Source organism: Polypterus senegalus, chromosome 14, assembly GCF_016835505.1.
Source record: "Polypterus senegalus isolate Bchr_013 chromosome 14, ASM1683550v1, whole genome shotgun sequence".
Classification (NCBI taxonomy): Eukaryota; Metazoa; Chordata; class Cladistia; order Polypteriformes; family Polypteridae; genus Polypterus; species Polypterus senegalus.
This window is the reverse complement of record NC_053167.1, coordinates 128,607,011-128,631,983: the sequence shown is the minus strand read 5'-3', so window position 1 is coordinate 128,631,983 and position 24,973 is coordinate 128,607,011. Positions and strand designations below refer to the sequence as shown.

The 24,973-nt window shown below is 37.3% G+C and overlaps 1 protein-coding gene across 5 annotated transcripts in view; it reads left to right on the top strand.

The window, feature by feature from the left end:
- Nucleotides 1-24,973, top strand: part of lepr (leptin receptor) — a 275,136-nt gene that overhangs the window by 243,336 nt on the left and 6,827 nt on the right. The window lies entirely within an intron of this gene.

Sequence of the window (24,973 nt, the reverse complement as noted above, 5' to 3'; positions counted from 1 at the left end):
AACACTGGATAGAGTGCCAGTCAATTTTCGATATGGACAATTAGGAACAGGATTTGATGCGGATCCATGAAGCAGCAGGGCTAAGCATTGTACCACCATATTACCCCTAAACAGTTCTTGATCAACTGAATTTTTGATTGTTGGCTCTCCTTAGAAAAGTTCCAATAAAAGTATCAAAGGAGAGTCCCTCCAAAGCCAGAATAAACCCATAATTACAAATTTTTTTAGGGTTTAAACAATAACAACAACATTTATTTCTATAGCACGTTTTCATACAAAGGATGTAGCTTGACAACATGTCAAGGAAGTAGTTACAGTAAAAGAAAAACAAATAAAACTGACATAAGAATAATGAATAAACTGTATACAAAAAGATACTGTAAATGTACACTTACATAAGAAAAATATATAATTAAGAGACATAGAGTCCTTAAAATATAGAATTGTTTTTTTATTTTTAAGTTTCTGAATGACAGTCTGATCAATTAATTTACATGCATTTCTTCACAATTACTTTTCATCCCTTACAGTGGGATGCAAAAGTTTGGGCAACCTTGTTAATAGTCATTATTTTCCTGTATAAATCGTTGGTTGTTACGATAAAAAATGTCAAATAAATATATATATCATAAATATATGGGAGACACACACAGTGATATCTGAGAAGTGAAATGAAGTTTATTGGATTTACAGAAAGTGTGCAATAATTGTTCAAACAAAACCAGGCAGGTGCATAAATTTGGGCATCGTTGTCATTTTATTGATTCCAAAACTTTTAGAACTAATTATTGGAACTCAAATTGGCTTGGTAAGATCAGTGACTCCTGACCCACATACACAGGTATAATGAGAAAGAGTATTTAAGGGGGTCAATTGTAAGTTTCCCTCCTCCTCTAATTTTCTCTGAAGAGTAGCAACATGGGGGTCACAAAACAACTCTCAAATGACCTGAAGACAAAGATTGTTCACCATCATGGTTTAGGGGAATGATACAGAAAGCTGTCCCAGAGATTTAAGCTGTCTGTTTCCACAGTTAGGAACATATTGAGGAAATGGAAGACCACAGGCTCAGTTCAAGTTAAGGCTCGAAGTGGCAGACCAAGAAAGATTTCGGATAGACATAAGCGACGAATGGTGAGAACAGTCAGAGTCAACCCACAGACCAGCACCAAAGACCTACAACATCATCTTGCAGCAGATGGAGTCACTGTGCATCGTTCAACCATTCGGCGCACTTTACACAAGGAGATGCTGTATGCGAGAGTGATGCAGAGGAAGCCTTTTCTCTGCCCACAGCACAAACAGAGCCGCTTGAGGTATGCTCAAGCACATTTGGACAAGCCAGCTTCATTTTGGAATAAGGTGCTGTGGACTGATGAAACTAAAATTGAGTTATTTGGGCATAACAAGGGCGTTATGCATGGAGGAAAAAGAACACAGCATTCTAAGAAAAACACCTGCTACCTACAGTAAAATATGGTGGTGGTTCCATCATGCTGTGGGGCTGTGTGGCCAGTGCAGGGACTGGGAATCTTGTCAAAGTTGAGGGACGCATGGATTCCACTCAGTATCAGCAGATTCTAGAGACCAATGTCCAGGAATCAGTGACAAAGCTGAAGCTGCGCTGGGGCTGGATCTTTCAACAAGACAACGACCCGAAACACACAAAATCCACTAAGGCATTCATGCAGAGGAACAAGTGCAACATTCTGGAATGGCCATCTCAGTCCCCAGACCTGAATATAATTGAAAATCTGTGGTGTGAGTTAAAGAGAGCTGTCCGTGCTCGGAGGCCATCAAACCTGAATGAACTACAGATGTTATGTAAAGAGGAATGGTCCAAAATACCTTCAACCACAATCCAGACTCTCATTGGAACCTACAGGAAGCGTTTAGAGGAGACATGTGCAACCTTGACAGGACTATGGGCCGGATTAGAAAGTAGAAAGATTACGCGGGCCGGAGTACTTCAGGATATATATGTATTTCTGAAAATCGAAAATGCAAGAAGGCCAAAAAAAAAAACAACAAATATTTATTAATATATTATTTAATAAAAACTGTTTATTAATGTGACGATTGAGATTGCATGGTGGACACAAGCTTATCAATATTAGGAGATATTGTGGACGTGGAAACTCGCAACGTGTTTTCTAGGTGTTCATCAGTAATTTGCGTCCTGGTTTTGGATTTTACGAAGTTCATCCTTGAAAAAAGTTGCTCGCATTTATAGGTGCTGCCAAATAGAGTCATTCTTTTCTGATCAAAAGCTGTCAGCTTTGGAAACTTGTCACGTGGGAAATAGTTTTTATAAAAGTCAAGTAATTCAATATCATTGAATTTTGATTTCAGGACAAGGTTCTCTTGTAGTTCAATTAATTGCATTTGCAATGAAAGTGGAGCTAGTTCGACATCAACATCAAATGGACAAGAGAAAATTTGCAAGTTTGCTTCTTGATTTTTAAAATCACGGAACCTAGTGTTGAATTCTCCACTCAATGAATTTAATTCATTCGCAAACGATTCACAATCAAAATCTTTGTGGTTTGCAAGTGTGGGAAAATGATAAGTTTTGCCTTCCTTTAATTGGCTTTCCCAGAGTCGAAGCTTATTTTGAAATGATTTTATGTGTCCATAAAGCTCATGAATCATTTGTCCCTGAGTTTGTAATTTAGCATTAAGTTCATTTAGATGTGTTGTTAGGTCGACAAGAAATGCAAGATCACACAGCCAGGGTTTGTTTTCTAGCTCAGGAATAGGTTTTCCTTTCATGTCCATGAAAAGAGATACCTTATTTCTCAAATCATAAAAACGTTTCAACATTTTTCCCTTGCTAAGCCAACGCACTTCACAATAAAATGTTAGATCTTCATGGTCAGAAAGAACGTCAGCCAGAAATTCTTGAAATTGGCGGTGATTTGGCGCCCTGGATTTAATGAAGTTTATACATGCAGTTATTGTGCCCATCACATGTGCAAATTTAACTGATTTTGCACATAAGTTTTGCTGGTGTATAATGCAATGCAATACCGACAAATCTTTGGTATTGATTTTGTTACTTGACAATTCGGTTTTTATTTGGGCAACAGCTCCGATGTTTGGTCCAATCATCAATGGAGCTCCATCAGTGGATATTCCGCATAACTTTTCCCACTTTAAATCAAATACGGTAAAAACAGTTTTTACTTCCTGGAAAATGTCTTCACCCCTTGTTGTATTCTTCATTGGTTGGAGAGCAAGAAATTCTTCCGTACAATTGAAGCTAGCGTCAACTCCGCAAATAAATATAGCCAATTGAGCGGTATCGTTGGAGTCTGTACTCTCATCAAGAGCAATATTTTTAATGCTTAATTTTATGTCACTGGCCATTTCGTTGATTCGTCGGGTTATTGTCCAACGAGAAAGACTTATCTTTTCCATTTCATGGCTTTTCTCTGGACAAAAAACTTTCGTGACTGCAGTAAGGCATTCCTTGACAAACTCGCCTTCAGAATATGGTTTTGAGTGCTTCAAACTTGCACAAACAATATTGTCAGCTACATCAGTATTTTTGCGTAATAACATTTGCTGTGCCGATACACATTTTTTCAAATTTTGTATCTTGTCTGTTCTTAGTTTACCTTTGTAACTGTTGTAATTAGCGTGTTTTGTATTGTAGTGCCTTTTTAAATTGTATTCCTTTAAAACTGAAATAGTTTCCAAGCATATCAAACAAAGAGGTTTTTCTTTCTGCATTATAAAAAAATAATCATCAGTCCATTTCTCTTGAAATGTACGACTCTCCGCGTCCACTTTTCTCTTCTTTGTTGAAGCCATCTTAATTAGGGTTTGATCAAAAATTCACAAGTACAGTATTTGAAAATATTGAAATGTAGGCCAATATAGCATGAAACTCAAAACAACATGCAGATAGGTACAGCACTAGCAAAAACCATGAAAAGACTGCGCTATGCTACGCACAACAGCAGAGCACCAAGAGGGTTAACGGGCCAGATTCAATGATATTTGGAAAAGTCGTCGCGGGCCGTATAAAATCTTATAAAATAAACTTTCTGTAAATCCAATAAACTTCATTTCACTTCTCAAATATCACTGTGTGTGTCTCCTATATGATATATTTAAATTACATTTTTTATCGTAACAACCAACGATTTATACAGGAAAATAATGACTATTAACAAGGTTGCCCAAACTTTTGCATCCCACTGTATGTATACATTCATCCAGACAACATTTTACTGCTTCCTATACTGTTTCCCTTTTTATTGATTTGGCATATAAATAGTAAATGCCAACTGAAACCTGGCGTACACTTTCTGATTTATCTATGTCATCAATACTTATTACACTATGTGGATAGTAAACAGTTTCCTCTTATTTAACTGTTACTTTACAAGAAGGATCAAATTATTAATTGTGTCAGGTATCATTTCAGGCTTTATCAATGTTTTTGAATTGAAACCACATAAGTAGAACCATAGAATTCTTTCTTATATAATAATGATTAGTCTGTTCCTCACAGTTACCCAAGGGAAAACATTTTAAAACAAAGCATAGCCTATAGCCTTTCCCTGTACAGATACAAAATGTTGGAAATAGGTTCAATTGTTTGGATTTGCATACTGGACAAACATAAAAAGTGTTAATTAGTTGCCTTGATTTTGTGCCAATGGCTGGAAACTGAAGAAAGTAAGAACAAGTGTTGTAGGAAAGTTAGCAAAAGTATTAACTGAAATTAATGATTAATTGAATAGGGTAATTAAATGAAGTTGCAATATGGAATGTATGCACTCCAGTTGTAAGAAGGTATGTTTCTGCTGGAAAGTTCTTACTTTGGCTTATCTACATGTAGACCTTTCTCCCAGGACTTTCATAAATCAAGCAGATGCAATATGACAAACCTGAGACAAGTGGCAACTTCTTTATTCATAACAGTGTATTCTGTTTAGGACATAGAAGATGTTCCTGAGTTCTGGTAGTTTTCATGGAAGTAAAGTACTACGTCTTGCTCTTTGAAGAGATTTTGATCTTTGTTCTGTAAATATGAGTAGAGGTTTAGAACAACAACTTTTCCTGACTAATACAAACTACAGTAGCACCATTTTTATCAAGATTTTTCAGAAGTGACTTTTAATGAAACTGTAGTGTCTCTAGAACTTGTGTGCTGACAAATTATCCCTAATAATAAGGGCCAAAGATAGCTGAATTATGCTAGGAAAAGCTTACTCTTCCTTCCTTGCTGTTTCAAAGATTTGCTTTGTTGGCTGGATCTCCTCGCTTTCCTTTGGGTGGGGGTTGAATTTGGTTTTGTTAAGTTTGATTTGATTATAGGGATTGTTATTTGCTTTTAATTAAAATTAATAAAAAAAAAAAAAATGAAGAATTATACAGTACTAATCTAAATTAGACCAAATGGCTTGGGAGATTGGCAGGACCATGGTCAAAAAGCATACAACTGTAGAGCCATCCATGACCACAGATCTATGTCAGAAGGTCTAGACCAGCAATATCTGGCCAGAAGTGATGTTACCTCACATCTATAGTACACACTAGCCATGCAAACCCCTAACCTTAAGTTACCCCTAATCTTAACCGTATATACTACATGCTAAAAACAAAAACTCCTTAAATTATCCCTAATCTTAAAAGTATTTACTACAGGCTACCCACACAAACCTAGACTTCCCTCCTAAATCTATTGGTCTATAACTGCTGCTGTACACCTGCAGTGATGTCTTTTCCTCCAGCAGTCCAACTTCATTATATTCCTTGACTTCCAACAAAAATCTTCTGGGCTATAATTCCTGCACTACACCTACAGCGATGTCTCCTCCTTTGGCTCTCCAAATTTTATTATATTCTGTGATTTCCAACAAGAAACTGTGGTCAAAACAACAGTGATATATGATTCTTTGGCAGAGGTGGGTAGTAACGAGTTACATTTACTCCGTTACATTTACTTGAGTAACTTTTTTAAAAAGTTGTACTTCTAAGAGTAGTTTTACTGCACCATACTTTTTCTTTTACTTGAGTACATTTGTGTAGAAGAAACGCTACTCTTACTCCTCTACATTGGGCAACACTCAAATCATTACTTTTTTTCCATTAGATATGCTATATTTTTGCCAGTGGATCTACCGCATGACTGTTTCACCAATCAGACGTAGCAACAATAATCACAAGACTCCGTTTCACCAATCATACGTAGCAACAATAATCTCATGGGTCCGTTTCACAAATCAGACGTAGCTATTCAGTCACATGACCACACACAAACTGTGGCGGCATAGCGGCACAAACTCTTCACAGACAGCGGACAGGGAAATAAAGAATACAAGTGGAACCTCAGTTTGCGAGCATAATTTGCTCCGGAAACATGCTCGCAATCCAAAGCACTCGTATATCAATGCGAATTTCCCTATAAGAAATAATGGAATCTCAGATGATTCGTTCCACAACCCAAAACTATTCATATAAAAATGATTAATACAAAATATAAAGTAAAAATACATAAAACAAATTAACCTGCCCTTTACCTTTGAAAAGAATCATGGCTGGTGTGAGTGAGTTTTTGGGACGAAATGTGGGAGAGCATCCTGAAGCAACAACAAGCACCCAGCGCTGTAGCAGTTCGCCATAAAAGCGAATCCAAAAAGATTGTGGTCATGCTATAAGCACCTGCCGTTGATGGGTGATACAAGGTACAAGGAACATTATAAATGCGCAGGGCACAGTATTACTTGGCCACTAACCTGGGCATGACCCTGCCTGACTGCTGTGTCTGTGTATAGGAGAGTGGCAGATCCCGCTACAATAAATAACCACACTGTTCCTGTTTCAAGCTGAATAAAGATGGTGTTGCTAAAGTATTGAGACTCAGCTTTGTGTTTTGGGGTGCAAGACGGGGACTCACACATCACAGCACACACACCTGGTCACAATGCTGTAGTAAACAGTATACGCTCATATGGATGTTGACTATATTAGTGAGGCACGCCGACTGACAATTGCCCATAATCCCGCAGCGAGAGAGAGAAGAACCATTAGCTCAGTTGTGATCAAGTGACACTCGGCAGACAAAGTGTATACGGGCGACTCGTATTGCAAGACCTCGCTCGTTTATCAAGTCAAAATTTATTAAAAAGTTTAGCTCGTCTTGAAAAACACTAGCAAACCAAGTTACTCGCAATTCAAGGTTCCACCTGTACATTAAAAATGAGAGCCAACTCCTGCTGAAGCTTAACCATCACTTCACTGAGTGAAGAACAAGCACGTTTTAACCAAACATGCACAGACACAGACAGTCAAGGTAAAATGAGACTTCTTGTACGTGCACAAGCTGCCTTGTTCTAATGTTATTTTCTATCAGCTGTGCTATTTGGAGAGCAAGTGAATATGCAGTATTATACTGTCAGTGTACAGTATAATTTGTCACTGTAAGTAGTTTGCAGTGTTCAAACATACACGTTACCTACTGTAGGTATTGGCTTCAAAAGCTTTGTTGTGAAAAACTGAGATTTGGAATTTTGTGTTATTTGTGCATCTTTATTTTGTAAAGATGTTATTTATTTTTACTCATTTTTTATTTTATTATTTGGAAATAGCAGAATTTGCAAATTATTTTTATTCTTATTACAACATTTCTAAAAAATGAATAATTTATAATGATAAAACAGTTACTCAGTACTTGAGTAGTCTTTTCACCAAATACTTTTTTACTCTTACTTGAGTAATTTTTTGGATGACTTCTTTTTACTTCTACTTGAGTAATATTATTTTGAAGTAATGCTACTCTTACTTGAGTACAATTTTTGGCTACTCTACCCACCTCTGCTCTTTGACTGTACAGTTGGATATTGTTGCAATGATCAGGCATCTTTTGGCTAAAGTACTTTGGAGCTGTGAATAGAAAGACAAACTTGAGCAACATCACTCCCAACTTGTCCCTGGGTGGTACTGCTTACCTTCTCAGAACCTTGGAGGAGCCCCCCTATGTGCCATTGAAAGACAATATCTTTCTTTAGTTTTTCTCTGTCCAGAAATCAGAAACCTCACAGTAGCTTGTTTTTGGTGAAGAAAATTGCTTTTCATTAATATGCTAATATTTTATGAGAAAGCAAGATATCATGGGAACATATACTTAAGCATGCAGTATTATTTATCTCAGTTTTAAAAAAAACGTGCTATGATACCTTATTCCTTACGTATAACTTGTGATTAAACTACAAGAAGTGGAATTACATGCTGCAGGGTGCTTATGAGTATAAAATTTGCATAAATACAGAAAGCAGAGGTATGGTGTATGGAACATTTTCCTAGCTAAATGAGGTTAAAAGTGGAGTCCTTCAAGTAAGTGATACAGTTATTATTCTTCTAAACATAAAGTAATGAGTTGTGTGTAAAACTGACGGGCGTGTTAAGTCCACAAGTGGTGCTCAAATTGTTGAACAAGCAAGTACCTTAGACTTGAAAGTACATATTATGAGAAGGATGAGGGAGTCTTGCTGGACCTGTCACTGTCTACAGCCAGACAGTGTACAGAAGCATTTAAGATTGTAAATAGGAGGTTGGGTTGCACAGTGACTGTTCAAGAGAAGATATGCTGGAATACAATGAGTTCTGTTGTTCTCTATAATACAGAAAGAAGACAGCAACACTAAAGAAACTCCAGATTGAGCTATTAGACTGATTCTAGGACTGTAGGGCATGAGCTCTGAACAAAATTGGACATAGTTGAATTCTTTCACTTTAAATTAATAGAAACTAATAGGTGACATGGTAAAAGTTTGTAGATTTTAGTTCTAGTCTTGAAATGACTTTGACTCAATGCAACTAGGGAAAACTACAGTAATTACAGTACAGCGAAAGGTGTCAAAGACTTCAAGAGGAGCCCTGCTAACTAACATCCCACAATATAATTTCCATAACGTTATAGGGAATGGTAAATACTTGTTAATTGGCAGTCTCATTGTGCAAGGCATAATTTACAAGTCTCTGTTCAATTAAAGTATGAATCAAAACAATTAACCACGCAGAAATTTATTTTTAGTGACAACTATTAGTTCAAAACAGGTTAAGAATATAATTTTGAAATAGAACACAATGAAGAATTAAGAAAAATATAGGCTAAAGAATTGGTTCCTGTTGGAATGATTCACATGCCTAATTACATTTGCTCACATGGCTATTTGATTCATGCTTATCCAATCCCAAAGTATCAGTTTTTTAGGATATCGAGATCTGGTTCAGCAAAGCCATTTGATTGATGACCGTTAAAGTTTAATAAACCATATTAAAAATGATTACCCTCAGTTAAAGTGATCACACAACAAATAGTTCTTCAAATTCACAGTTATCTAGCTACTGTATGTCATGCATTTCAAAGACTAATCATGTAGAGAAAAGCCAAGCAAAATGACACCTTTTATTGGCTAACTAAAAAGATTACAATATGCAAGCTTTCGAGGCAACTCAGGCCCCTTCTTCAGGCAAGATGCCTCGAAAGCTTGCATATTGTAATCTTTTTAGTTAGCCAATAAAAGGTGTCATTTTGCTTGGCTTTTCTCTACATTCATAATGGCTAACACGGTACAACAACCTAGTACTAAAGACTAATCATTAAATACAAACATATTACCTCACTGCTCATAAGATTATGCCATGACATTTTTGCATAGTCTTCCTATACCTAAAGGATGTCTTCCTGCATATTCTGAACCTAAAACTAAAGACTTAAAATATTATATTACTGTAAAACTGAATAATGATTCATATTACCGTAGATACTCGCATATTAGTCGATCTTGCAGATAAGTCGAGTGTACTCGCATATTAGTCGATCTTGCAGATAAGTCGAGTGTATTTTTTAAGCCGAAAATTACGAAATTTGTTATGACCCGCGTATAAGTCGAGGGTAAAACTTGGGTTTTTTCATGGCCCGTTGTCTTAATAAGTACGGCCTTCTCACCAATACCTGATCGATTCCCCAGCATATCAAATGTCATTGGCGTTTCATCCATGTTACCAATGTTACTGGGATCAAAGTCATGCCTTTGTCTTTGCTTGATAATAAATTTCTGAAAGGAACTGACTTTTTCTTCTAGATCTTTCGGCAGCTTTAGCGCGATTTTTGTTCGCTGATGAAGGCACAGCCCATATCTGTTCATAAACCGAGTACACCTGCCAGCCGATGCTTGAAATTCCAAAAAAGGCTTATGTGATGTTATGGGTCCACAGATCTCTTAGCAAAGGCCATTTTAGTTTTTAAATAAATAATCACCGCGCTCGCGACTTAGCGAGCCGCAGGGCGTTTTGCGGTGTGGGCGTTTCTCACCTAGTGCACAGGTGAGGGACTGTCCACATCCATGATTGTTCCTGTGGCTAATGTGCTGCAGCTGCTATGTCCTCTCTGCATATAAAGAGAAGCGTGAGTCAGTTAGAGAGGAAGGAAAAAAGGAGTAAAAAAAAAAAAAAATAAGGAAGAGAAAGAAAGACAAAGGTGGCTGAAGAAAGCAGGAGGGAGAGAGAGATGGTGTGCGAGTGGGCGAACGAGCGCTCACAGGCGTGGATGCCAAAACGGAGTTTTTAAAAAAACAAAAAAAAAGAAAGAGAAAGAAACTCGGAGGGGGCTGGAGAAAGCAGGAGAGACAGGCGGTGCGTTTGGGCGAGCGAGCGGCCGAACGAGTGCTCGCAGGCGTGGAAGCCAAAACGGAGTTAAAAAAAAAAAAAACAAGGAAGAGAAAGAAAGACGGAGGGATCTGGAGAAAGCAGGAGAGAGAGGCAGTGCGAGCAGGCAGCTGTGTGGAAGCCTGGGTGCTAGGCTGGGTTTTTAAAGGATTGTTTTTTTTATTTTATTGATTTTTAAACCTCCATTTGCTTTATGGATTATTTATTTAATGAAGAGTTCTTTTGAATCACTGCACTGTTTACTTTGAACACTGATTTTGATTGACTGTTTTAAATAAAAGCGCTGTGCACTGTGCCATTACCCAAAATCTATGGAAAATTGTGTTGCCCCACAGATAAGTCGACCTTGTATTTTTGAATGAATTTTAAAGCATAAGTTTTTCTAATCTACGGTACCTTCTAGTTCTGTAATTAGTGCTGGATTTGTCACAGTTTTTAAGGAAACAGCTCACTTTTCTGTTCTGTAGATTTTAGAGAGTTTTTCCTTATCTTTATTAAGCAAAGCTAAGTACATGCCAAGCTAAATCATCTACTGCTTAATATGTACTCAAAATGATGTCAGAACTTTGAAATTGTTTCCTGCGGCTTGCAGAGTTTTTTGTTTTTGGCAATATTTTTTGTTTGGGTCCTTTCTTTTCTTTATACTTTTCAGTTGGTTCAGCATTCACAATAACAGGCATCAATGTGGTTAGCAGCATCAGCCACAGACATTTGTTGTTATTTCACAGCAATGTTGTTGTTTTGTTTTCTCTGATAGCATGTACTCCCTTACCTTCTTTCTTTGGAACCACACGTCTCCAAATGCTGACAGTCAAGTCATGTTAGCTGCCTTAAGGGTTTTTTGTAGCTGTTTTGTTTTTCCTTGTCTTCCTGTCCATTTCTATAGAAGCCCTGATGAATGCAACAAGCCACCACATCTTACTATTTTCACATTGTGCTGACCAACAATAGACTAGCAGATATTGCGTCATGTTTTAATATGTAATTAGTCAATCCTTGTCCTTGATGTATGCACCCTTTATTCTGGTCTTTTCCTTCTAGCTGGACATCTCTTATGCAAGTACAACTGCCTGTTTCTGTTAGTCTGCCTGTTTTGGTGTCTGATTCTTTCACTGTTTTTTCTGTTGCATTGAAGCTGCTTTCTTAACTGCAGAAGTCTTCTTGCACAATTACTAAAATGTCCAATAAGTTATTGTCTAATTTTTCTTTAATAACACCCTATCCTTATAAATACCTGGTTAACATGTTTGGTGACAGAAAAGATGGTTATGACATTTAATTTGCTTCTGACTACACTTCTGCCTAGCCTGTTAGGTTCCTAATGTCTGCCAAGCAAAATAAAAAAGATTCATTGATCTTAAAAGTAAAAAAAAATGCTTTTGATTTTTTTTCTTTACGTGACTGAATTGGAAATGGGTGAAAAATAGTCATGCCACAGAATTTTACTTCTTTATAGAACTGGGCAGTGACCAAGACAGTGCATAGTGTAATCCCTAACAGGCACTTACCTTCTCAAGACGATAGACAGACAGATAGATACTTTATTAATCCCAAGGGGAAATTCACATACTCCAGCAGCAGCATACTGATAAAAACCAATATTAAATTAAAGAGTGATAAAATGCAGGTAAAACAGACAATAACTTTGTATAATGTTAACGTTTTAAATGGGTGCCTTCAAAGAAATATTCAGCTCATCCTACTTACAAAACTAAGAAAAAGAACCTAAAATTACCTTGCCTTGTACTGAGTACTGAAACACCACAGAAAAACAGGCATTTACAATGTAGGTAAGCAAAAGATTGTCACAATGCAAAACTTACTTAAAACAAGTACACAAAACCCCAAAAAATCAATGAAACAAAGTCATGAAGACAATGTCCAGCAATCCAAAAAAATTTTCAACTTTGACATCTTATCTGCATTTTTGTGAACATTTTCAGCACAAGTTGACACAGCTAAAAACAAGCATACTCAGTAAGTATTACCTGCAACACAGTGTGTGCTATTCTGGCAACCACTGGGGTGGTTTCACAAATGTTCTAAAATTAAGAGTATGGAATGTGGTAGAAAATCATTAGTAACAAAATGGGGGCATTAGAAGTACTCAATTGGTCAACTTTGAAACATCACACTGGCTGTCTGTGCCATGGTGTGCTTTGATAATATGTTGCTCTTATTGCAGAACTTTGATGATCATATCCTGCAAACTTTTGGGTTTCCACAAAAATTAAAATTACGTTCTTGCCCAGAGTTCGACAAACTGATATAAGCCTACATTAATGCATTATAGAGTATAATCATGTTTGTAACTTTAACAAGTTAGACCATTAATGCCTTATAGGTGAAGCTATTTCCTCTTTTCTGTGTAGAACCACCTTTGTTCCCTTTTCATTCTGGATGTCAGTCAGTAGAATGTCCTCTGACTTGAGTGTCCCCAAGTGAGGTCTCAGTGAAAAAAGCACTCCCTGTCTATCTTCTTGTAGTTGAACTGACATTCTCTATAGTGTATTCAGGGAAGTGATGTGTTAACCTCATTCCAGCATCATCTGTCCACTTTTACCTTATTGTTTCACTTAAACTGACTCTGTTCTTACAATACTGTTTGACTTTCAAGATTGGTTGCTCAATAGTCTCCTGCCTGCCACATGCATGGTGGCAGTAGAATGTTTCCAGCTTTGGCGTTTGTCACTGGAATGGATGCCCACATTTAGAGCCTCTCCTGCTTGCTCACAGAATTCAGCAAAAATGGTCATCTCCTCTCTTTGCATAGTACCCATTCCGAGACACCTGCTTTCCCACACAGACTGCAAACTTGACTTGCACAAAATGACTGAAGATTTTCCCTTTAAATGAATCTCTTTTCTATGCCCAGAAAATCTTTACATCACAGTCTGCACATTTCATTAACATATACTTGAAAATTCCCATTGAAAAGGGAGTATTTTTTGAAATGTAGTATGGTACTCTGCTGCCTCCTCCGTTTTTGTGTTTGCATGAGAGTCTAGAACTGTATTTATTCAAATAGAATAAAACTTTGAAATACTACCACTGCAGTTTTTAGAAAGTTCTGTCTTTTAACTGTTACATCGAATCCCACCATAATCTGCTGCCAGGGCAGAGGAATTTTCTGAGCTTTTACACACACACACCTGTTCATGTTACAGAGAGAATACATAATACACGTAGTAGCCTTTTGGTTTGGATATAACTGTGTCTGACTTTATATTTGATGTTGTCTGTTATAACTAACAATGAACACTTAAGACGTTTACTTTCTCCAGGGATGCTGCTGACTGGAGTTTTTGTTTTCCCCCCTCCATTGTCAACTGGCCATAGTCTGTAATTCTACAATTAAATAATGGACAGACATTGCTAGGGTCCACTTATGTTAATCAGCTTCAAACTACTTTGTTTTACTGTGTTTTAAACAAATATCTTCCTTTATGTTTACACATAATGTAATTAGTACTTTGTCAAGTTTTTATTTGCATTTCACCTGAGAACTTGTCACATCACTTAACACCTGCCCTCAGTGAAGAGCACTTTACAAAAAATAAACCAAAACTTTACAAACTTGCTAATCAGATGTTTATGTATAAAGTTTCTTTATATAGTATTTGAATTTTTCAGTTATGCAAGCAAATGGGTTTTGCAATCTCATTAATTTTGAAGTCATTATTAGCTCCAAGTGCCATTTCCATCTGTTTTTTCTGGCAGACATCCATTATTACTACCAATTTAGTGAACAAAAAAAAGAGTCTGCTTGCTTAGAATATGCTACAATGTCTTATAAATAAATGTTTATGGAAAGGGGACAAATATACTAAGCAATAGAACATTAGAGCAATTGTGACATAAAGGTGCCCCTTCATCCCATCTATCCTATTCAATATGATTGTCCAAAATAACATCAAGTTGAGATTTAAAGGTCCCTACAGACCTACTCTCCACCACACTACTTGGTTATTTGATCCATGTATCTATTTTTATTTTCTATGTGAAGAAAAACTTTGTAATATTTGTGTGAAATCTGGCCTTAACATGTTTCAAACCGTAGATTTATTTTAAAATAATAGCTTGAATCCACTGTAGAAATTCCTTTCATAATTTTAAGCATTTCAATCATTTCAGCCTCTTAATTTCTATTCCTTAAGCTAAAAATGTTTAGTTCCTTTAGTCTTTCCTCATAGCTTATACCTCTCAGCCCAGTTGCTTTTCTCTGGATTTTCTCTAGCACAACTACATCTTTTTAGAATTTTGTGATCAAAACTGTACACAGTAATTCAGGTAGAGCTTTACTAGTTCCTTGATCACATCTGTCTGGATGTAGAGAGTGACAAGTCCACTGCTACTCCTAGATTCCTCTTATAAAAGGAGCTTTCAAGATCCAAACCTCCCATTGTATGTTTAAGTCTAACATACTTCCTACATGTAATAGTATACATTTACTTTCATTAAATGTTATCTGCCCCAAATCTGCCCATACTTGTATTTTGTCCAAGTCTCTCTTTAACAATTTAGCTGATTCTACAATATCTGCCCTTCCACCTAGTTTGGTGTCATCTACAAACTTATCCAGCTTTTTGTTTATATACATGTGTGGACCATTTACATATATCAAGCAGAACAGCAATCCCAGCACTTCTCTGGAAACATCTCTTTTAACTAAATTCTGAAAATATCCATCTCACCATAACCCTTGCTTCCTGTTGTTGAGCTAATTTTGTATCCTCTTACACACTGCGCCTTGAATTACCACTTGTATAAGTTAGATCACTACCCTTTTATATGGTACATTATCAAAAGCCTTCTAAAAATCAAGATACAAAATATCATATTCACCTCTCTTATCATATGCTTTTGTTGTCTACTTATAGAATCTCAGCAGTGAAACACAACATTTCCTGTCTGAAACCATGCTATTTGTGACTACACATGTTTTAGACGCATGCTTCTCAATCTTTCCTTTAATAATTGCTTAATTAATTTACCCATGATGCATTTATCTATAGTTACTCTGATCATCCTTTTTATAAATTTGAATAAACTGTCTAGCTTCCATTTTTTAGGAATTTGGAACTTCCCCTGTGTGCAAAGTTAATTGTGCCCTAGAGAATGAACTGGCACCCCAACTGGCCTGGCAAGGACAGGTATAGACAACCTGGCTGGACTACATGGTTCCCCGACATGCTAGATGGCATCATCCCTGGGCGGCGCTACCAGTACAGACACCCACAAGGCACATTGGGTACTATAGTCCCATAGGCCAGCCTTGTTAGGTTCTGTGGGTGCCACCAGGAGGTGTTGCAGGGATTCATCATCCCTCCATCCATCCATCCATTTTCCAACCCGCTGAATCCGAACACTGGGTCACGGGGGTCTGCTGGAGCCAATCCCAGCCAACACAGGGCACAAGGCAGGAACCAATCCCGGGCAGGGTGCCAACCCACCGCAGGACACACACAAACACACCAAGCACACACTAGGGCCAATTTAGAATTGCCAATCCGCCTAACCTGCATGTCTTTGGACTGTTGGAGGAAACCAGAGCGCCCGGAGGAAACCCACGCAGACACGGGAAGAACATGCAAACTCCACACAGGGAGGACCCAGGAAGCGAACCCAAGTCCCCTAACTGTGAGGCAGCAGCGCTACCATTGTTCCACCGTGCCGACCCTTCATCATCCCTACTTTATGGAACTTTTGATTTGCCCAGAAGTACTTTGGCCTAGCATCAGAAGTACTCCCAGGTCCAACATCAAAGAAGCCGTTCAACCTCATGCAGGGGAGCTGGAGTCTGGTGTGGAGAGCGGAAAATGCTTACCTGGGATGAGTAGAGGAGAAGAAAACAGAGAGAAGAAAAATTGTATTGTGTTTACGTCACCACTGAAGCCTTTTGGAAAGGTACTTGTGCAAATAAACCTTTAATGTAAACTGGGACTTGTGTCTGGTGTTTATGTTACTGCCATGCCCCCTATTGGTCACAATAAATATATATATATATATATAGTGAGAAACCCACCGGTCACAGACAGACAGACACGGAATGTCCCGAATAATTACACTTTTATTACACACAACACTACACAGTGCCACAACCGGCCAACTCAGTCTCTTTCTATATTTGTCTCTCTCTTTTTCTCTCTCTAACTCATTTTCTTCCGGGTGTGGCAGAAGTACTGCATGCTGATTCTGCACCTCTTCTGACAGCACTTCCTGTTGTGGCAGAAGTGCTGTCTACCACCGTTCTGGAGCTGTCCAGGCACCCCCTAGCAGTGGCCATGTCCTCCCACAGGGTTAAGAGTCCCAGCTCTGTGGCCCCCATGCAACCCAGGATGGCTGCCCACTCACATTCCGGAGAAAAATACTATCCCTCTCCCGGTCCTTACCGTCTCCTGGCATCCTGGTGGGGCAATGTCCCCAGACATCTGTCACAATATATATACATATACACACGTCTTAATAAAAGAACTAGTGTCTGTGTATGTGCGTTAACCCTGAAGTCCATGTTGAGTGCTCACATGATTTCACTCTAACCAGTTCTTGCTGTTAATTAAAACCATTATTGAATACCATGACGTGTTGTTTCTCTCATTCTGCCAAAGCAGATTATTGATTTTATGTTTTTTCTAAGACCACCGTCGAGATGTTTTGGTGTCCTGAGCAGACCAACATGACCGAGACTTTCACCTTTCTTTATTTTCAGGTTAGCTGAAAATGCACATAGATAGCTTGGTTATACTTCATTTTACAGTTGTATCTCCAACATTTCTACTTATAAAAGAACTATTTCATTATGAGCTAAAATTGCAACATTCATCATATAATTGAGTTTGCTTCACACAGATGTTTCATCAGAAGTGGTCAATTAGATAACTGATTATGTGCTTTACTGGCATCATGTATTTTGATAACAGCATTTAATTAGCCTGCAAGGATTACTCATCTGAATTAATTTAACAGAGCTTTAAATAAAATATAGGCACTTCATTAAAAATTAGTTTTTGTTGACAGTTTTTACTCCCTGTTGTTCATCTTCAAGTCCAATATCCATTTGCAAATGGAGACACAGATCTCTTAGTATTTTTGGAGGGAAAACAATCATGTTAAATGCAGAGCTGTAGTCAATAAACAGTATTGTAGCCTGGTGCCTTATATTTTCGTTTTTAATATGACACAGTAGGTGATGCGTAGCCACAGAGTATACTGGTTATTGCATATAAATCTTCTAGTAGCAAAACCATATAATATACAGTAGTAGTACATCCAAAGTTAAATAAAACTCTTAACAGGATGATTTTAAAGCTGAAGCGAAAGACCGTAGCACTGAGAAGTCATTTTATTCCTAACCATATTTTATTTTTAATTTTAAATTCTGACCCCATGAATGTGCAACAATTATATTATATTAGTTGAGCTGCATTACATAGTTGATTATACATCCATCATTTTGTGTGCTTCATTTACAAATTGGCATGGTACCGGCTTTCTCTTTTGAGTTAAAGGAAACTATTAGTAATAGTAAATGGTTATTTTATTTTTATTTCTGTGCTACATTTTCCCAAATTGGGCAGTAGCACTTGTGAGCATTTACTCAGAGTTGATGCTCCTTCTCTTTCTCACTTGCCATCCACTCTAAGATAGCAGAAGTGAGACACAAATTCACAACATTGGAATTCTACCTCTACTCTAAAGGAAATCTATTCTTTTAGCCAGAGGCAGTCATTTCACAGCTCAAGACTCATTCATTGAGAGAGATCATTACCCATGAACTGTTTGTGTGGAGGTTTTATACTCTCCCCCTTTCCCTCATCTATGTTTTTAATGAATTTTCTGACTTCTTCACATATTCTAAAGATGTATGGATTAAGTTGATGGGTAGCTCAAAAATGGCTGTGAATGAAGCCCTTTCCCCAGATTTGTTTTTCCTGTATTTTGTGTATTCTGCAAATGTCAAATAAAGACAAAAAAAATCTGGATTTTTGTCTTTTGCAGTACAAATTAAAAGCCTAGGGCTATAGAGTTGTTCTCTTATACTGATAGTATGAAATAGTGTTTTTCTGTCATCTAGGCATTCAGTTGTTAAAATAGTGTTGATTTTAAAAACCCATCTCAAAACTGAAAAAAATAAATTAGGGAAATACTGAGTAAGCCTAACGATATTCTGTTAAGTAATACCACTGAGAGGCCTGGTGATCAGCTAAGTTTTAAACCTTTACATGTGTACTTTCTAGGAATTTCATATCATGTTGGAAGTTTGTGATTTCTTAATCATCTTCTTCTTCCGGCTGCTCCCATTAGGGGTTGCCACAGTGGATCATCTTCTTCCATATCTTTCTGTCCTCTGCATCTTGTTCTGTTACACCCATCATCTGCATGGCCTCTCTCACCACATCCATCAACCTTCTCTTAGGCCTTCCTCTTTTCCTCTTCCCTGGCAGCTCTATCCTCATCTAGCATACTTCTCCCAATATATCCAGCATCTCTCCTCTGCACATGTCCAAACCAACGCAATCTCGCATCTTTGTCTCCCAACTGTCCAACCTGAGCTGACCCTCTAATGTCCTCATTTCTAATCCTGTCCATCCTCGTCACACCCGATGCAAATCTTAGCATCTTTAACTCTGCCACCTCCAGCTCTGTCTCCGGCTTTCTGGTCTGTGCCTCCGTCTCCAACCCATATAACATAGCTGGTCTCACTACCGTCCTGTAGACCTTCCCATTCACCCTGCCTACACTCTCCTTTACACCTCTCTACACAATCCCCATTACTCTGTACTGTATCCACTACATATTAAGCATATGTTACACTGGGCTCCCAGAGTTGTCAAATTTAAACCATATGTTACTACCAAACCTGGTGAATTTGCTGCACATTTTCTTTAACTAGCATTGCTTTGGAAGTTTACTTTTTTCCCCCCATTCATCATTTTTCTATCTCATGTCTTCCACCATCTAGTATCTTTGCCATATGTAATTATTTAGTCCATTTAGCTAGAATATTTTGCATTTACCATATATTTCATATGTGGTGCTGCAGAGAACACAGTCTTTTTTATGTAGACTTATATGGCTTTATTACAAAGGGGCTTTCAATCCAGTTCTCTACCCATGCACTTCAATCCCATTTCTCTTAGCAAGGGTGTGGCTCCTACTGCTTACCATCTGCAAATGCTCCCAGAAAATGCTGTGCAAATATTCAACATTTTTCTAACCAGAAAAAAATAGTTTGTGCGCAGGAAAAGACAAATCAAAATAACACAACACACACCAACACAGTAATCCTAACAGTGGATAGTGTGGACAGAAAATGGCGTTTTTATGCCAGTGCTTTGAATGGCATCACATGTCACATACTGCCAGTGATTCTGGTAAAATTCACTGTGGCAAAAGTCAACACGCTACCACACAGAATATAGTATAATGATAAGACATTATCAAAATTAAACACTGTAAATACTGCATTACATAATGAAAGAAAATAATGTAAAAATCATAATCCTTGGGGCCCAAAACCACATAATTCATGTACAACATGTGCTCAGGCCTTGAAGTAAGCAACAAAAATTAAATGAATTAGAAAATAACACATTTTAATGCTAAATGTTTTGGTTTAAAAACGTGGAGTGAGATTAAGAGGTGACATGATTGAAGTAATTGAAATTATGAAAGAAATTAGTGCACTAGCCCAAGACTGTTACTTTAACATTACTCAACAAGAACTTAGGGCCACAGTTGTAAATTTGCAATTAGTACATTTCACACAAACATTGGGAAGTTTTTTTTCACACCGACAACTATAGAAACATGGAGTAAATCACCAAGTACCTTGGTAGACTATAGGACTCCAGGGACATTCAAAACTCAATTTGATGTTGATTTGGAGAAAATGAGGTGGATAGGATTGTCAGGTTTTGTTGGGCTAACTGGCCTGTTTTCTTCAGATATTTTTCTGTTTTAATGACAGTAGTCAAATATGATGAGTTCCATTGAGAGTCAAGGGATTGAATTTGGCTGCTAATGTGCCTAGACTAAATCATTTGCATTAGTAAAAAGGGAGCTAATGATAGAAAGGAGTAACAAGAGGAGGGTCTGGGCACTGGCAGGGATGACAGTAGCCTTCATTTCATCATTTTGTGTCCGGGTACCCCTGTATTTCAGGTTCTTTGCACTAACTTTAAAATGCAGTATGTGTCAAAACCTATAGGTTTCTGTCTTCATTGAGCTTTGATAGCAAGTAAACTAAAATTCTCACCCAGAGGATGCAAATGTGTGCTTTGTTTAAAAATAAATTCACTTGATCAGACTAGTTTATAGATACTCTGCTGGCATCAGATATGATTGAAAGACATCTTCACATTATTCTCATATCTGTTCATTGTCTACATTTAAACATTTTTTTTAAATATCTGGCTATTCAGCCCAACCAAGCTTACTAATTCGAAATATGGGGCAATTCAGCCAAACAAAGCTTACTAATTCAAAATATTGGTCTATTTAGCCAAACAAAGCTTACTAATTCCATTTGCCTAGCTTTTCTAAAATAGCATTAATTTGTATATCAATATAAGGTTATAGAAAGTCAATTCCTCTCACCAGGAGCAAGCCAGGAACCCACTGCAGGGTATGGTCATGTCTACTTATGCATTAATTCAACTGAGCTAATTTAGAATCACCAATAAATATCACATCAACATCTCTGAGATATGGAAAGAAACTAGAGAATACAGAACGAATAATCTGATAAAATCATGAAATATTAAATGCTGTATTATAAACAGAAATAGCATAGTCATATATAGTATGTTAATAAAATAAATTGGACAAATATAGTTCATTCCATTGAAAGATTTGTTTGTTCATGATAACAGTGTTTAACTTGTACAATAGACTTTTACACTTAAGTCTTGTAATGTGTAATATATTGCCTGCTACCAGCAAAGTCTTTTCAACAATAAGTTAACAGCTGAGCCCATTTCTACCTCATTCCATCTTATATTCACGAGTAGTCAAGCATTTCATCTCAATGCAAACTACAAATACTGTATACTGTATTTTTTTCAAAATCTAAAAGAATATTATTTAATGTAATTGTCTTCCTAGCTCTCTCTCTTTAAGGATTATATAATCTTTTATTACAGTGTATTATTTTTTATGGTTAATGCTGCTGACTCATGGGACCACTATCCTGGATTCATACTCATTCATTGTGTTGAATCTGCACATTATTGCTATAGATTTTTCCTCACACACTCCCAAAAACATGTGGTTTAGGGTTAGCTGTGATTCCACTGTGTGAGCATATGTGTGTGCATGAATAGGCCCTGCAATAAATTGGTGTCTGCTTTAGGCCAATGTTTACTGGGATAGGCTCTGGCCCTTGACAACCCGGAATATTTCAAATTGGGAATTTAATTAACTTGTGTTTATGTGAATGTAATCCCTCATAGACTGGAATTCTGTTGAGATTTAAAGTTTATTTTGCAGAACTGCTTTATCATTGAAATCTGTTTGACGTTGTTGTATAAAAATTATATAAATGGGACGAAACTGATTAACTCTCATCTGTTTTACAGATATAGAACAATTCACTGTGCGCTATGTCTTACCAAAGCTAGAGAATATAAATTAGTCCACTAAATGCTTTTGTGAGAACATGATGTGTTTTACTGGTACATGCTACTGGATGGGTTAATAATAACATTATTTTTGTTACATTTAGAGTTCTTGCTAGGGCTTTATATTTTGGAAGAACTGACATTGAAAACCTTGCCTTGAGCATTCACTTTGTTGTACAGATCAGTGCTTTAGCTGAAAAATATCTATAAAAATAAGTTGGTTATTACAGAAAAAAATATAATGCACTAAGGGGGGAAAACCACAACTTGTATCTTTCAGTTTAGATGGCAAAAGAGTGTTGTGGTATGAAATCTTTAGTCCAGAAAAGTGTTAGAATATCAATATTATCCTGTCCATTAAGGTTCTAAACACTACTGTTACCACATAGTTAGTGTTAAATGTCAGTTCTGAGTGCGTCTCGTTTCATTGTCCCGTTTGCTGTTTTGTATGTGTAGCAGTTAATGCCGTCCCCGTAAAGGAGGACGGATGATGGAAGGAGCAAACCTGGAAAACACCTGTTCTTAATTAATCAATCACAGCCGTCACATAGAATATTTAAGTAATCATGAGAGAGAGAAGAAAGGAAAAGGAAGGAGAAAGAAGACCATTTTGTTTAAACCACTTTTCAACTTGCTTGCTGTTTTTTCACATCGCGCCTTTTCACTAGTTTGCTTTTCATTTTGCCGGACTGTCTTTCAACCTCCATCTACTGAGACCCCGGGGTCGATTCACCATCCACCATACGCCGAGGAATCGCGGTGAGGTTGCTCCAATCGCCGGGAAAATCAAACACCGCATTTACCGCTAGTTCAGTCATCAGTGTTAAGGACAATTTTTTTAATCGGACTCAAGTTCACAATCATTCAGTTTATCAGTCATTTTGTTATTCGTTTTGTGTGTTATATGTTACAGGGGCAAGGGAGGGTTTTTGTTGTATTTATATTTGGTGGTGCCTTGCTGCTGGGGTGGAGGGATATTTATATGTTTTCTGTTTTTTGCATGTCTTGTTTCATTTAATACATTTAATCCGTTTAATTTTACATCCTGCTTTTGTGTACTTGCATTTACACCGATTGTGGTTAGAAGTACGGCTTGATAGGTAGATTATTTCTCAGTAAATTATCCAGGCCACAGGTCTTGGAGGTGTAGCTGCCGGCTGGCTAAAGGGGTCGGCCGTTACACTACTGTTAATGAATTAGAAGTAATAGAAGTTCCATAATGGTTTGAACGACATCACCTCTAAGTGTGTTTGCAGTGTATAATTTTTGTTGCTTTGTGGAGTTTCTCATTTTTTAACAATTTCCTACTGAAAGATCCTTTTCTCAATGCTGCCTCGAGTCATGTAAATTAAAATTGTTTTGAAAGAGTATGCTAAAGTGTACACATTTCTTATATCTGCATGCTTGCAAGATGGCATAGCTTCTGATACTAATGTTAAAGCAAGATTAGGGGAGATTGGCCAGTACGTTTAGCAAAACAATAAATACAGTTAGGTCCATAAATATTTGGACAGAGACAACTTTGTTCTAATTTTGGTTCTGTACATTATCACAATGAATTTTAAATGAAACAACTCAGAAGATGCAGTTGAAGTTCACACTTTCAGCTTTAATTCAGTGGATTGAACAAAAAGATTGCATAAAAAAGTGAGAATTTGACTGCATTAAGCTGGATTTGAGCAGACAGTATGTCTGGCAGCCATGCACGCCCAAGCCATCACACTGCCTCCATCATTTTTACAGATAATGTGGTATGCTTTGGATAATGAGCTTTTCCATACTTTTTTTCTTGCCATCATTCTGGTAGAGGTTGATCTTGGTTTCATCTGCCCAAAGAATGTTTTTCCAGAACTGTGCTGGCTTTTTTAGATGTTCTTTAGCAAAGTCCAATCTAGCCTTTCTATTCTTGAGGCTTATAAGTGGCTTGCACTTTGCAGTGCACCCTCTGTATTTACTTTCATGCAGTCTTTTCTTTATGGTAGACTTGGATATCGATACGCCTACCCCCTGGAGAGTGTTGTTCACTTGGTTGGCTGTTGTGAAGGGGTTTCTCTTCACCATGATTCTGCAATCATCCACCACTGTTGTCTTCTGTGGACGTCCAGGTCTTTTTGCATTGCCGAGTTCACCAGTGTTTGCTTTCTTTCTCAGGATGTACCAAACTGTAGATTTTGCCACTCGTAATATTGTAGCAATTTCACGGATGGGTTTTTTCTGTTTTTGCAGCGTAAGGATGGCTTCTTTCACCTGCATGGAGAGCTCCTTTTACCGCATGTTGTCTGTTCACAGCAATATCTTCCACATGCAAGCACCACACCTCAAATCAACTCCAGGCCTTTTATCTGCTAAATTGATAATAACATAACGACGGACTTGCCCATGAAATAGCCTTTGAGTCAATTGTCCAATTACTTTTGAGCCCCTGAACTAAAGGGATTGTGTTAAAAAAAATCCTTTAGTTGCCTCACATTTTTATGCAATCAACCCATTGAATTAAAGCTGAATGTCTGCACTTCAACTGCATCTGAGTTGTTTCATTTAAAATTCATTGTGGTAATATACAAAACCAAAATTAGAAAAAAAGTTATCTCTGTCCAAATATTTATGGATTTAACAGTAAGAGCCGGGATTTTGAAATATTAAAATTTAGATGTATATGTTCTAAA